Source organism: Hypomesus transpacificus, chromosome 8, assembly GCF_021917145.1.
Source record: "Hypomesus transpacificus isolate Combined female chromosome 8, fHypTra1, whole genome shotgun sequence".
Taxonomy (NCBI): domain Eukaryota; kingdom Metazoa; phylum Chordata; class Actinopteri; order Osmeriformes; family Osmeridae; genus Hypomesus; species Hypomesus transpacificus.
This window is the reverse complement of record NC_061067.1, coordinates 13,588,176-13,602,374: the sequence shown is the minus strand read 5'-3', so window position 1 is coordinate 13,602,374 and position 14,199 is coordinate 13,588,176.

Here is a 14,199-nt window from a genome sequence, read left to right as displayed (position 1 = left end):
TTGCACAATGTCTGACAGGAAAGTATGTTCATGTTTGTGATGAAGCCTGCAGAAGTGAACCATGCACAGTTCCTGATGAGACAAGGAAAGAGTAGATTTGTCACACATGCCAGGCTCATCTAAAGAAAGGATGCATGCCAAACCTCGTAGCAGATAATAAACAGAGAGTTGTCTGAAATTCCCAGCGAAGTGTTAGATCTGAATATTCTGGAAAGACATTTGATTGCTAAGTGCATACCGTTTGCAAAGATAATTCCTCTTCCAAGAGGCAGACAAAGACTGATCATGGGAAATGTGTGTGTGCCATCTGAGGTCCAAGAAACAGTCAAAGCATTACCCAGACTGAGGAGTGAGTCTCTGCATTACTGAAACTGAAGCGGATTCATCCACAGTATCAGGATGTTACTATTAGAGATGAAGCCGAACTCTGTGACCCAACACTTCCTGATGATGATGATGATGTTAGCATGGGGGAGGATGACTATGATGATGCAGCTTTGATGCAAATTGACATGTGTGAAAGAAATGCACCGTGTGAGGCAGAAAATGAGCCACCAATCCAAGGACTTGGTAACAAACTGGATGAAGTCAGATCCAAACTGTTTAATGTGTAAATCATCATAATTGATGAGATCTCGATGGTTTCGAAGCCTCTTTTTGTTATGTGGACGCACGACTGAAACAGATCAAAGGCAATCAGAGAGCGTTTGGTGCTATGTCAGTTTTAGCTGTTGGAGATTTTTATCAGCTGCCACCTGTGCGACAGTCTAAACCGCTCTGTGTACATGATCCAGCAGATATTGACCTGTGGCAGGAACATTTTCAGATGATCACTTTGACTGAGATCATGAGACAGAAAGATGATGTTGCCTTTGAAGACATGTTGAACAGGATTCGGGTGAAACATAAGGCAAACGAGCTGTCTCAGGCTGACAGAGATTTGTTGAGAGACCATCACTGAACAAGCTTGTTGTCCCACTGAGGTTCTGCACATTTTCCCCACAAATAAGTTGGTTGATGAACACAACTCAGCAACACTGTCTTTGTTCCATTCCAACATTATAACGATCGATGCAGATGACTTTCAGAAAGATCCCCGAAAAGGCAAAATGGCACGAAAAGACACACCATATAAGGGAGGTTGAAATGATTTAGCACACACTCTGAAAGTTGCTGAAGGGGCTTGTGCCATGCTCACCAGAACCTTTGATGTTCAGAAACGGTGCTTTTGCCATACTGATGAGCATTGTGACTTCTGAAGATGATCAACACATCACTAAGCTGGGCCCGAGGATGGACAATCAGACAGGTGTAACAAAAAACCAGAGTGGAGCTCCAGAATCTGCCAATCTTGTTTACATCGAGAGAGCAGAGGAGAAGCTGAAACAGAACGGAGTGGTACGTAGACAGTTTCCTGTGAGGCTGGTGTTCTCGTGCACTGTCCATAAAACCCAGGGCCTCACGACACATGCAGCTGTGGGTCACTGCAGAAAATCTTTGAAGCAGGTATGGCTTATGTAAGTCTCAGCAGAGTGACGTCTCTCAGTGGTCTTTATTTACTATATTTGGATGAAAAGAAAATATACGCCAATCCTGAAGTGACTGCAGCGCTCGAGACCATAAGACAAGCCGATGTGGATCACATGATGCCTTTTCTTCAGGTGACATCTCACATTGGTGACATCAAGAGACACCATGAGCTGAGGCTAGTAGATGTACTGTGTCTGAAAGAGACTCACCTGCATGGCTCTTTTGTTGCAGACAGTCTTCAGCCGGATGGCTACAACATGTTCAAACGCAACAGACACGTGTCCTACACTAGATATCCTCAGATGGCCAGCAAAGGAGGTGGTGAGGTTGCTGTTTATGTGAGAAACCACATTCAGGTGCGTGAAAGACAGTATTTGCATAATGTGACTGATCTTGAGTTTGTGGCTTTAAAGGTTGAGGCTCCATTCTGTGCAGTGATTGCAGCTGTGTACAGATCTCCTGACTAGAGTTTGAGACCGTTCCTGGAAAACCTGGTAAGCCTTTTGGATGCACTTGAGGTGTTGGACTATCACCCTGTTATTGTGTGTGGAGACTTCAATGAGAATCAGGTACTCGGGTCAACAAAGCCAATTCTAGATCTGTTTCAGTCTAAAGGATATGTACAGCTGATCACCTCTTCCACCACAGACAAGAACACACTGCTTGATTTAATTTTTATTTCCCAGCCACAGAGATGTCTCCAGTCAGGGGTCATGAGGACGTATTACAGCTATCACAACCCAGCGTTTTGTGTCCTGTCCACCAGTAAACCATGAAGAGGTCGGTGAGTCTTAAAAATCATGAACAATTTAAAGAATTACTGCCTGAGGTTTGTATTTTTGGGGAAGAGATAATAATGTTTTCTTTAGATAAGTATTAAGAAAAGTTTTATCACAATATGCTATTGATATTTAACAGAATCAGATAATGAATTTTTCCCAGATACTGTAAGTTTTCTCAATATTGAGCGTTTCTCCTCATAAAAGATTATTTACAGCTGTTATAATACTTATAATTTAAATAATATGACACATGTAAGTTATAAAGAATCAAATGATGATAATATATTAAAATGATAATAGGTATAATATAAATACATTTATATTACCTCTATATTCAACACGTTGTGGCCTGTGCATTTATCTGGGTGGGTTGGGTCAGGATTGATAAATGCACAGGCCACCACTGTCAGCAGTTCTATAAAAGCTGCTACATTTACCATCAGAAAGCATGAGCTCTAGGTGCAGCACATGCTTTCTGATGTACCAATAACACCAGCTGATACCCCACTGGGGTGGAGGGCAAAGTGGGTTGAGGGTGGGGTGGCCGGTCAAAGAACTATAACTCTACTATAACTACAACTGTTTAGATGTTTAGCTTTGTTTCCTCCAGACAGGAGACATGTTCTCCTGTATCCTTCATGACAACATCCTTCAGCACCAACCAGCGGCGTAACAATGACTTGGCGGCCCGAGTGTAGATCTCACCAACGGGCCCCTTGACCGACCTATCGTCAGGCGAAATTATTGAGTGTTGGGCTTAGCGAGGCGCATGGAAATGTACTTATTATCAGTGTTGCGTCTGAACACGTTCATAAACTCGTTCATAATTTTGGTGAACGTGAACTGAACGTAGCCTACTGAATTAGGATACTGCCTGATGAACATACTGTGCAGTGGACGCATTCATTCTGGTGTCTGTGAATGGCGCGTTCACTCTTTTTATTTCGTTTAATAAGGTGCCAGATTTCTAGAGACTTCCAGACACACCGTTAACAGTCTTGTGTCCAGGGTTGCCCAACCTGTCAATCGCTGCGTGTGCTTTCTTTCTTTCTTCTACTGTCTATGCCTGGCAAGTGTGAGAACGCCGAATTGCGTAGAGGCAGAGAGCGGTATTGCAGACGGCAGCCACATAATGAAAAAAAGAACTGAACTAACCTAGTTCATTATTTGGAGCTTTGAACTTAGTTCAACATTTTGAATTATTAACTATGAACTGAACTAGTTAATGTAGAAAGTGAACTTTCCCAACACTGCTTATTACAATACACATTGTGAATTGATTGGTGAATGTTTGATTTTATTTTTGTTAGCTAGATATGCTAGCTTAACGTTTAGCCTATCTAGTTTTAGCTATTTTACAACAACATCCTGCACATTGTTTTCAATATCTAACCTGGCTGTTGCTTTATGCCTATACGTGCATTTTAATGCATTTAATGACGTTTGATAGCCATGTCTAAATGCATTCAATGGGCTATACCAGACAGTAAACGTTAGCCTACCCTGGTGGCTGAGTTTCACTCATTGCTGTTGGGCCGGGGGTCAGACGTAGCGTCCTCTTGAACACCTCGCCACAAATCCAAATGAAGATAATTTTGCCAGTTTTGCCACCCTTTCATCCTGCTCTTTGCGTTCGTGCCGCTTCCACTTTTGTGTTTTTGAATGAAGGGCATGGGGTAGCCTACTTACCGCAATTACTCAACACGCAACGCAATGCAACACAACAGGATGACAAACGATCACAACGTGTGGGTGGGCTATAGAATCTTTGACAACATATTACCCAGACAATATTACTTGATAAAAACGAAATTCGTTTCATTAAGCAAAAGGCAAATGAGGCAAAGAGAATTATTTGCTGTTGTTAAGACTGACTATTGTTAAAATGTTTATTAGGAAGCTGAAAATAACCAACACTATAATTGAGAAATGTTTGCGAATTGATCGGACTGGATCATATGTTAAACTTTCTGTGATTTACGCGGAGCGAGGGGCCCGGTCAGTTCTTCAGGTAGAGTTCTCACTTGAGATCGAGGACGGGCCCCCTTTCGCCACGGGCCCTAGTGCAGCTGCACTCCCTGCACTCCCTATAGTTACGCCACTGGCACCAACTCCAGCACAACCACACACACTTCAACATCATCTTCATGAACTGTCATCCCAAACCAGACCCATCACAGAGAAATCTTCTGCATCCTGCCATCCCAGTCTTCCTTCAAAGCAGAGCATAAAATGGACCCTGTTAACCCTCACCTGACCACCTGGCTGACCCTGAGAAAAACCACACATCATGCTGCCTCAGACCACCAGCAACAGTGAACTCAGCACTGCTGCATCATACAGAGACATGTCCTCTTCCAGCCTTGCCAGTGACCAGGGTTCCTCTCAGCTTTCAGAAGGTAGAGTGGAGATCTTGTCTTTGGAAATACAAAATATTAACTTAATTACTCTGAGTATGCTAATTCCCAGTTCCATTGTCTTTCTGTAGGCCTTCCTCTCCTGTGAATCCTTCATAGCTGAGACCCTCACAGATAAACAGAAAGTTATCATCAACACTTCTGAAACATCCACATGTTAAATCTCACTGGCAGGAAATGGTTTGTGCTCTGCATCACTATTCAAGGTATAAACTTATCATGCATCATGTGACCTTTCAGCTTATGATTTTAAAGACTAAAGTTCATGACTATATTTGTCTCCTCAGGATCAGTTCCACCTTCATGCTTGCATCATCTTCCTCTTCAGTAGAGACAAGCTGCTGTTGACTCTTTGGTTGGTGGTCACATGTCTGTCCCCCGTCTTCACACACATCCAAAAAGGATGTGAAGGGGACCAAGGGCCTCCTCACGATGGAGGGGAAAGTTGTGCAAGTATGTTGATTCTGTTCATCACAGTAACACACTGATACACTAACTTTAATCAACATTCCCAGTAATTACAATGTGTGCACTGATCTCCTGTAGGTTTATTGTTTAATCAAACCAGTATTATAAATGTTTTACTAAATAAAAGCTGTCACTGTGACACGTTTCATTCTAACTACATTAATAAGTGCTTTACTGTGTTATTTAGCTGTCATCTGTGAGGATGATTTGCATCAGGAGAGAGGAGGTCCCACTGTGTCAGCTAAAGCTGCAGCAGGTCCTCTGTGCAGCATCAGGCCTTCATAAAGAGGCTCAAAGGTAAAAATACTCCTGGTTTCCTCTTGAAGGACTGTACCCATCTTTCCAGTGGATTGGATGGATTTAGTAGTAATTATAAAACGAATAAAATAAAACAGGACCCACACTCATGTGCTGACATTTGGGAATGCTCTCCATCACGGCCACATGTATTGATGATCAGGTTATCTTTTAATAAGTAAAAATGTTATCAACTGTCCACCATATGGAAACTGATGATAGCAGAACAGTTTATAGAACATTTTATTTGGCCATTCTAAAGACCTCCAAAAATAGCAAATTTATGAAGAAACACACTTAATTGAGTGAAATCCTGTCTTAGTTTGGGGTATCAGCTGGTATTTTGGTTTGGTAACACATTTCAATATAACTAATATTCATAATAGTAGTTTCAGTATTTCCCCTAGGATTTTTTTTTGCAGGGGAGGCAGGTCTGTCCGCCCCCTCCCCCCCCCCCCCCCCCCCCCCCTCGGCCGAAATAAAGTTCTAACCCTATATTTTGGAGTAAGTTAATGATATAGTCTAATAACAAATGTAATATTGCATATATTTTTGTCCTATTTTCCGTAAAGCAATACAGTTAGGCTACTTAAAGTATGTTCTAAATGGCAGAAATGTGCTGCCAATTAATAATTGACGTAAAAACTTATTGTAAATGGTCAGTAGCCTAGCCTATCGATCAAGGTACTCGAAAGCATGTACACTGTCGGCTTCATTTGATCTTGATAGGCTAAGCATTCTGTAGCAAATAATAACAGTATACCTACTATTAATAAAAACTACTTCAGCATAATAATGCACCTAAAATACAAATGTGAGCAAGGGTAGCAAGCTCTATCGAATCAACAGACATGCAATTATGCTAGCAGGGGAAGAATACAAACAACAAAAATCACCAGTTAACTTAAATTTGCAATAACTGTAGACTAATACAATAACAGGCTTTAATGAACTGAAAACATAAGTTATATGACTTACAGTTCTCAAGGACGCACACACGCAATCTCAACTGCGCTGTGAAGCACGTTTCCGTGCTATTCTCCGACATGCACTCTACCTGCTGATAAACGGCCTAAAATCTTGTACAGCCCTATTTCTGATACAGTGGCGGCAGAAATGTAGCCGTGGCGGGCCGCCACAACAAAATCAACGTAGGGGAAACACTGAGTTTTGTTTTTTACAAAAAAGTTTTCTTTTTTGTAAAATGATTAACATAAGAATATACAGTTGATTAATAATATTATTGTTGAAATATAATATAACATATCACATAATAATGGACATTATTTGAAATCCATAACAGAACATGGGGTCAGATGGCTGAGCGGTTAGGGATTCGGGCTATTAATCAGAAGGTTGTTGGATTCCCGGCTGCGCAAAATGATGTTGTGTCCTTGGGCAAGGCCCCTACTTGCCTCGTGTCCCTGTACGTACTGTAAGCCGCTCTGGATAAGAGCGTCTGCAAAATGACAAAGAATGTAACAAAAAAAAAGGTGAACATGACTGAACCTTGTAATTTCAGTTTTTCCAACTACTTCAAGTGTTTTTGAGGTTTTTGTAATAATCAAAAAATACACCTCTCATTTAAAAATCTGTTGTATTGTTAATATTTTATTAAAATGTTTCTAATGCTTTAAAAAACTTATTGTGTCGCCTTCATAAAAACTGAACATTCATTATTCTTACTGGACTTGTCCAGTTTAAGCTTTCATTTATTCCTTTCCTTCTAATATCAGTGTACATACCAATGGTCATATTGGCTTCTTTAAATATATATTTGTTTAACAGTTGAACTTCTTTATACTGTATTGTTCAGCACTGTTCTTTTTTACATGTTTTACAGTAGTTTTTTTTTCAATGCTAATTCAGCTCCACATCCTTCCACAAGTACTTTCCAGCTCTGAAAAGAGTTCCAGCAACTACATTTCTGATTTTTTTCCTTTTCTCAACTTATTTAGGATCTTTAGTTGACTTCATTTTATAAGGATTGAAAAATAAATCAAAATATGAACAGAATTAATCTCCCATCTCCTTCTTTAAACCTTCAACTTTTTCTGCTAGCACTTTTTTTCAGCCATTTAATCAATTCTGCCTTTTTTTTTCCAGCAAGTTCAAGTAATTCCAGTGTTGTCCTTTTACCTTCAAATTCGTTCAACCCAGACTTCAGCAACTGGTTTTCTGCAAGATTTTCACATTTTCCTACAGTTCATCTTTCAGAATTTTTCCCCTTTTTGTTTTGCATTTGTCTTCATATTTTCTTCTCTTTTCTGCTTCCATCTTGCTCCAGGTCCTTTCAAAAATACCTTTCACTGCAGTACCTTCCAACTGCCAGTACTTTAGCATTTTTCCTTCTCTTTTCTGTACTTTTCTTCCTTCATCTTGCTGCAGGTCCTTTCTAACATACATTTCAGGCCTTTTGAAACCTGAGGAAATGACTTTCTACTATATTTTCAAATTCTTCTGAATTATTTATCTTTTTGCATTTTTCTTCTCTTTTCTGTAGTTTTATGCCTTCGTCCAGCTCCAGCCCCTTTCAAAAATACCTTTTGGTTGCTTTGAAGCTTCAGATTATAACTTTCTACTACATTTTCACTATTTTCAGCTCTTTTAGCATGGTCAGCTATCCCCATTCAGGTTTTCAGCATTCTCACTGCTGTTTCACAGGAACAGCCTTTTGTAGTTATTGTTTTGCAACTTCTGAGTTCTTCCGCCGCTTTTTTGCCCTTTAACTAGCAGGGCTCTAGATTGTGACCAAATGGTTGCATTTTGCTACCAGTTTTTGAGACAGTGCAAGCATTTTTTACAAGCACTCGCGCATGTGCGACCTACAAATTTTGAATTAATTGGGTGTGCACAATGTCAGCACACGTTAGGAACGATGCATCGATACGACGTTCTAGTATGACAGCAATATCAGCGTTTCTTCTGCATTAGTACCGTAGCTAAAAGTCTTTGAAAGTTGAGGCTATTTTTCGGTAGGTTCCTACGAACATGTCTTAATCTGCCAGACAAGTGGGTTCCTCTTCGTTCTTTTGGTGAGCAGTTTCACGAACCCTTCTTACCCGGCGTCATGGAGCCTAGCAGCTAAATATTTATTTAGCAATAGCGTTGCTACTGTATCCCTGCCTGTGTTTGAGCTGTTGCGCTGTCATACTCAGCAAGTATCGTGTTGTGGTGTCGGAGGACTGATCGAAAAGTGCATCATACATTTAGGTCATTTAGCTAAGACTTGCATGTACAGTACGTAATGTCACATTAAACAATGTATTTAAACTCAAGCTTATATGGTGCGTCGCTGTATATCAGTTGTAAAAATGACAATAAAAAATTGACCCATCTGCAACCGACGCAGGCACACCCCACAATTTCCCCCGAAATTGTCCCAGGGGCGATTCTATGATCAGACCTTTAGGGGTGCTCAGCCCCCAATGAGAATGTGACATGAATACAGTACCTTGCAAAAGTGCTAAACATAAACCCCCTTGCTAATATAAATCCCTAATTTCAGTGGATAACAATTCATACATTTATGTATTATAATGCAAAATATTGAATGAAAAAACTAAGGATGTCCCTTTCTTCATGAACTACCAGCATCAAATGATAATAAACAATTAATAAAATTAAAAAAAAAATGTTGGGGTGCTGAGATAAAATTTAGGGGTGTTTGAGCACTCCAAAAAATGGCACCCTCTCTATTAACATGAATAAATGCATTGCAGGTCAATATAAGGTGTGCCCCTAAACTTTCTGCTTGCGCTCCAAAAAATTTCAGTCAGGGGCTACTGTGCTCCTAGTAAAAAAAGTTGGTCAGGAGCCATGGGGCCTCATGTATAAAGGATTGCGCAGCTTTCATACCAGAAGATGGCGTACGGGCAAAATTCGAAAAGTACCTACGCACAGAAATATTGTAAATAAAAAAAATATGTAAAAAACGGTCGTACGCCAGGTCCTGCGCACCTTTCCCTTTATAAATCACAATCAACGTGAGATTGACCGCACGTGATTGAGCCACTGACCCCGCCTTGCCTCTTCCCATAAATAAATATGCAGATGGACAGTAAATGCACTCCTGAGGCCATTTCTTGTCTAAATTACCGTATTTCATCGAATAAACGCCGCCTTCAAATGAACACTGCACAAAAAATGAACGTTAAACTCCGCTGCGTTTATTCGAAGAAATACGGTGACTGGGAGATCGAGGCTCTGACAACCGAGTGTGGAGTCGAGAAACTGTGTCCTGTTTGGCGGCCTGTCATCAGGTATTAGCGACAAAAGAAAGTCGGCGGAGTGGAAAACTGTCACTATTTGCGCCCTTTCTTGTTTTAAACCTGTATCACTTTGAGATTTAGCTAAATGTAAAGTGCATTACAAATACAATTATAATTATTTTTATAGGGCCATAAATGCTGTGGGTTCAGTGAACCGGACCATGGCAGAAATTAAGAAGAAATGGTCCGATGTAAAACTTTAAATGAAGAAACGAGTGGTGGCGCATCGTAACAGCATGGCAGCTATAGGGTTAGCGTGACATGCATTTCCTGAGTGATTTTGTCATTTTTTTGACACCCTCAAGTTTAACAGAAGTTATTAAGTGGTGGCGGATTAAACAGAAGGCTATATAGCATTTCCCGTTTTGGGTTTTGGCATTTTGATTTGATCATCCACATTAATGATCAAACTTTAATTTTTTTGACTTTTGAATTGTGAACGTCAGAAACGTAGTAGTGGAAACTTTATTCAGTAATATTTGGTGAGTTTCGTCACTTTTCAGTTCGAATTTGCCACATTACAGAGCCAGACAAGACTTTACAGACCGTCCGCACATTCTCACGTCAAGTAAATCTTTACACATCACAGAGTGTTCGTGAAAACCAGCGTACGCAAGCTTTTTGTGCGTACGCAACGTTTATGCATGAGGCCCCTGATCTTTAAGAGCTCATCTCTGGATAGAGAATTCAGGGTATCCTGGCAGAACACCGATGGACAAAACAAAACAGTTTGCACCAACCGGCCGAGGCAGCCATCTGTGGCGCCATCTTGGAAATACAATGTACAGAAAAGAGACAGAAGTTATGTAAGGCTAATATCTGCTTTTGGTGCCCTCAGGCCAAGCAAAGGAGTAGTTAATCGAGGTGAAACTTGAAGAGGAGTCTTGAGGCGACGTTGCAAAGGCAGTAAGGGATGAAGAAGTGCATAGCTGGGAGGTGCATAGCTGGGAGGTCATTCCACCTAATAAGCAGCACTGCATGGTGGGAGTGCAAGGACCCCCTTCTTTCTCTGTACCTGGGTCATGAGAATAGGCTCTACATCAAGCGTCCCCAAACTACGGCCCGTGGGCCGAATACGGCCCGCCAACGCATTTGGACCGGCCCTCTGAAAAATGCCAGAGACTTTACCAGAGGTTTACACTGATTAATATGCATAAGTAAGTAAATGTTTTGATTTCAATAGCAATGAATATGAAAAAAGGTCATTACGATAGTAATAATGCTCTTTTAATAGGCTATATATCTCTTGATATGTACCAACGTACGGTGCATAGCAAAATAATTAACTAATCTAGCATAATTAATACATTTAAAATCATAATAAAATCTCCACAATAATACTGGTAGTCAGTCCCGCCCAGAGCCGTAATCATAATATATATTTGGGGGGGACACATTTTAGTTTTAATTAAATGAACTAGTGCACAGTGCCCGCGATGAAGTGGGTGACAGACACACACACACAGATTCATGGAATTATAGATAGGACATAGTTCTTGTGATGCTGTCGCTGAGTAAAATGTTGGTGACACACAGATTTCTGTAATTATAGATAGTACAGTGCCCGTGATGCAGCTGGTGATGACAGTTTTTCTCAGTGGCTTTGGTACCTACCTCAAATCACAGTTGAAACAATCTAAAGTACTTGTTCAACCTCCACATCATCTAGTCACTTATGCACATCATTATCTTTTTCGTTTTACATTTATAATAACATATTATAAATGTGTTATACTGGTTCTCTGTTAAATAAATGTTAGTTTATTTTATAAATATGTTTTTCCTTTTATGCTATTCAGTTCTGTAAAATAGTCTTGTATTTTCTTCACAAAGTAATGGAAATCAGATTCCTGTTGTCCATATATAGGCTAACCCATAGTGAGTTGTTTGTGTAATCTACACAGCAACAATTGTTGGCTAATAAACTTCCCAAATTTGGCCAACTCACTTTAGCTAATTTGATTCGGGGGGTGTGGACACTGCTGGCCTGTTGTAGTTTTCGCAATATTTCGCAGTCTGCTTGTCTTTAATGAGTATGTCTTAGAAAGTTGTGGACTATATAGGACTATATAATTTTCATAAAACACTCATCAGAGCAATACATCCACAGCATTTCAACTTCACACAGCGTGTGAATGTTTGAATGACTGGTTTGCACAAAAATTTACTATTCGCGTCTTACTGGGTGAGCAGTTTGCAAGCTCCACAGCTATATCCCTTGGTGCTATGCAGTCACATTTATAAACCTATGTATTTTTCTCAAATGTGAAAAAAGTATTACAAAATGGCTTGTGACATTGGGTCCTGAGATGGACACCAGCAAAAGTACAACTTTGCACTGTGCCCGGTTCTCAAGCTGACCGTTTCACCAAAACTTTAAAACACACAAACACACACAGATTCCTTGCATTATAGTATATATGCTTATTATGTATGTAACAGACTGCAAACTCCTCAGAGTAAAAAAGGTGACAGTGTCGCGGGAGGTGGGGGTGGCGTGCCCCCCGCTCAATTTTTTTGTGATTTTAATATGCAAATGACACATTTCTGGGCGTGACTTAAAGGCCATATTGCAGGTTAAACATCACTGTTGATAAATGGGTACATGAAGCACTCAAGATATGTATATAATAAAAAAAAACTCAAAATGGTGTTTCTAAATGGTGTTAAAGACCAGTTTTTGTCGTTTTTTGGTGTTAGCATTAGCATAATAGCGCAATTTGGTGATGACGTCACGTTGGGGAGAAGTGGAGGAGACTAGGCATAGATATCCATAGACATAATATAGATATCTATGGAGACTAGCCTCAGATTAGTTCTAGAACTATGGCGAATGACTGCAATTCACCAGGGCGCTTTACAGGGGTGGATCTAGAGATTTTCATTAGGGGTGGCAACGGGGTGGCAGAAGGAAGTTGTTGGGTGGCCTCCTGGAGGCGAATCAAACCCAAAGTAGGGGGGTACAGTACTCCCTATGGTAAATGATTAGGCTAGAACATTGTAGTTTAAATTAAACACTAACATTAATATTATTTATTGATATGTTCTGTAATGTACAAATAATATTTTTCCATAAGAAGATTGAGGTTCATGTTGTTTAATTGTAACTTGTTTCACTATATGCTCTTATGGTTCTTCCCTTTAGGACTGTTTTTTCACAATGTATGCTTCATGTTTTGGCTACCCGCAATGTTTGGGGCTATCTCGTTGTTATGATCAGAGACCTATGCACTTTTGTAAAGCTCTCTCTTGGAAGTCACTTTGGATAAGAATGAAACACTTTCTGTTATGTACGCTATTGCAGCTTTGTCCCAAGATCTCTGAAGACCATGCAGCTAATTTAATGCTCACCACTTGAACACAGGGGCTTATTACTTGAAAGAGGAACTAGAGATGGTACAATTTCTGTGGGAAATTGTAGGGCGTGCGTCGGTTGTGTCCCTTTGAAACTAGCTATTCTAACAACGTTGTCACCAGCAGTATTTTTCAGATGGAATCGCGATTCAAACAGTACCATCTGCTACCTGAAAATATGCCCCCAAACACGTAAATAAGCTTGATATTTATCTAGGGGGAAATGGCAAATTCAAAAGAAGTTTGCTGGAAGCGATCATTGTCAGTAAAAAAAAAGCTGACCATTTGGTCTCAGTCTAGAGCCCTGCATGGAGAAACTGCATGAAGAAGCTACGAGCCAGCTAGCCTAGCTGATGCTACTAGCCAAACTTCACTGAATGTGCCGGAAATGAAAAACGTTTGTTTTGACTTAACATAGTTTAGCCTGTAGCATTGAAGACAGCGACGCACCACACAAGCTTGAATTTAAATACATTAGTTAATGTGACAACAGTGACGTGCAGTCAGGGTAGGCAAGGTAGGCACTGCCTACCCTGCCAAAATTCAAACGTAAAAATGTTTATTAAATAATTGTATTTAATAAACTTGTATTTGTATTTTTACTGATTATTCTTGTGATTTATTTATGAAATATGTGTGTTATTCCAATTGTTTAGACGTTACGATGATAAATGTAGCAGTTACGCATAATCAAATACAACAAAATGGTAGAATAAGCAGTGCTTTTACTGTCCATTCATTGCGGACGACAACGAAAAACTCATGTTGCGCATGCGCACTTCGATCCTGTGTTCTTTAACATGCACGTCGAAAGGCACAACTCTGCTGTGCCTTTGCACGTAAATATGTTATGCCAGTAATCATCAACGTTACGTATCAAACATGGACCAATTAAAATCGAGATATTACAGGACATTTGCGCAGCTGACGTCATTACACCAGCTAAGCGTAATCCCCGCGAAATTCAAAGTAAAAATGAAGGCAGCAGTATCTCCCCATATCGTAGAACTAAGAAATGTTTCAAAGCTCGATTTAATGGCAAAAATGAGTTGCTAGCAAAAGGGAGGCCCTATGCCAACC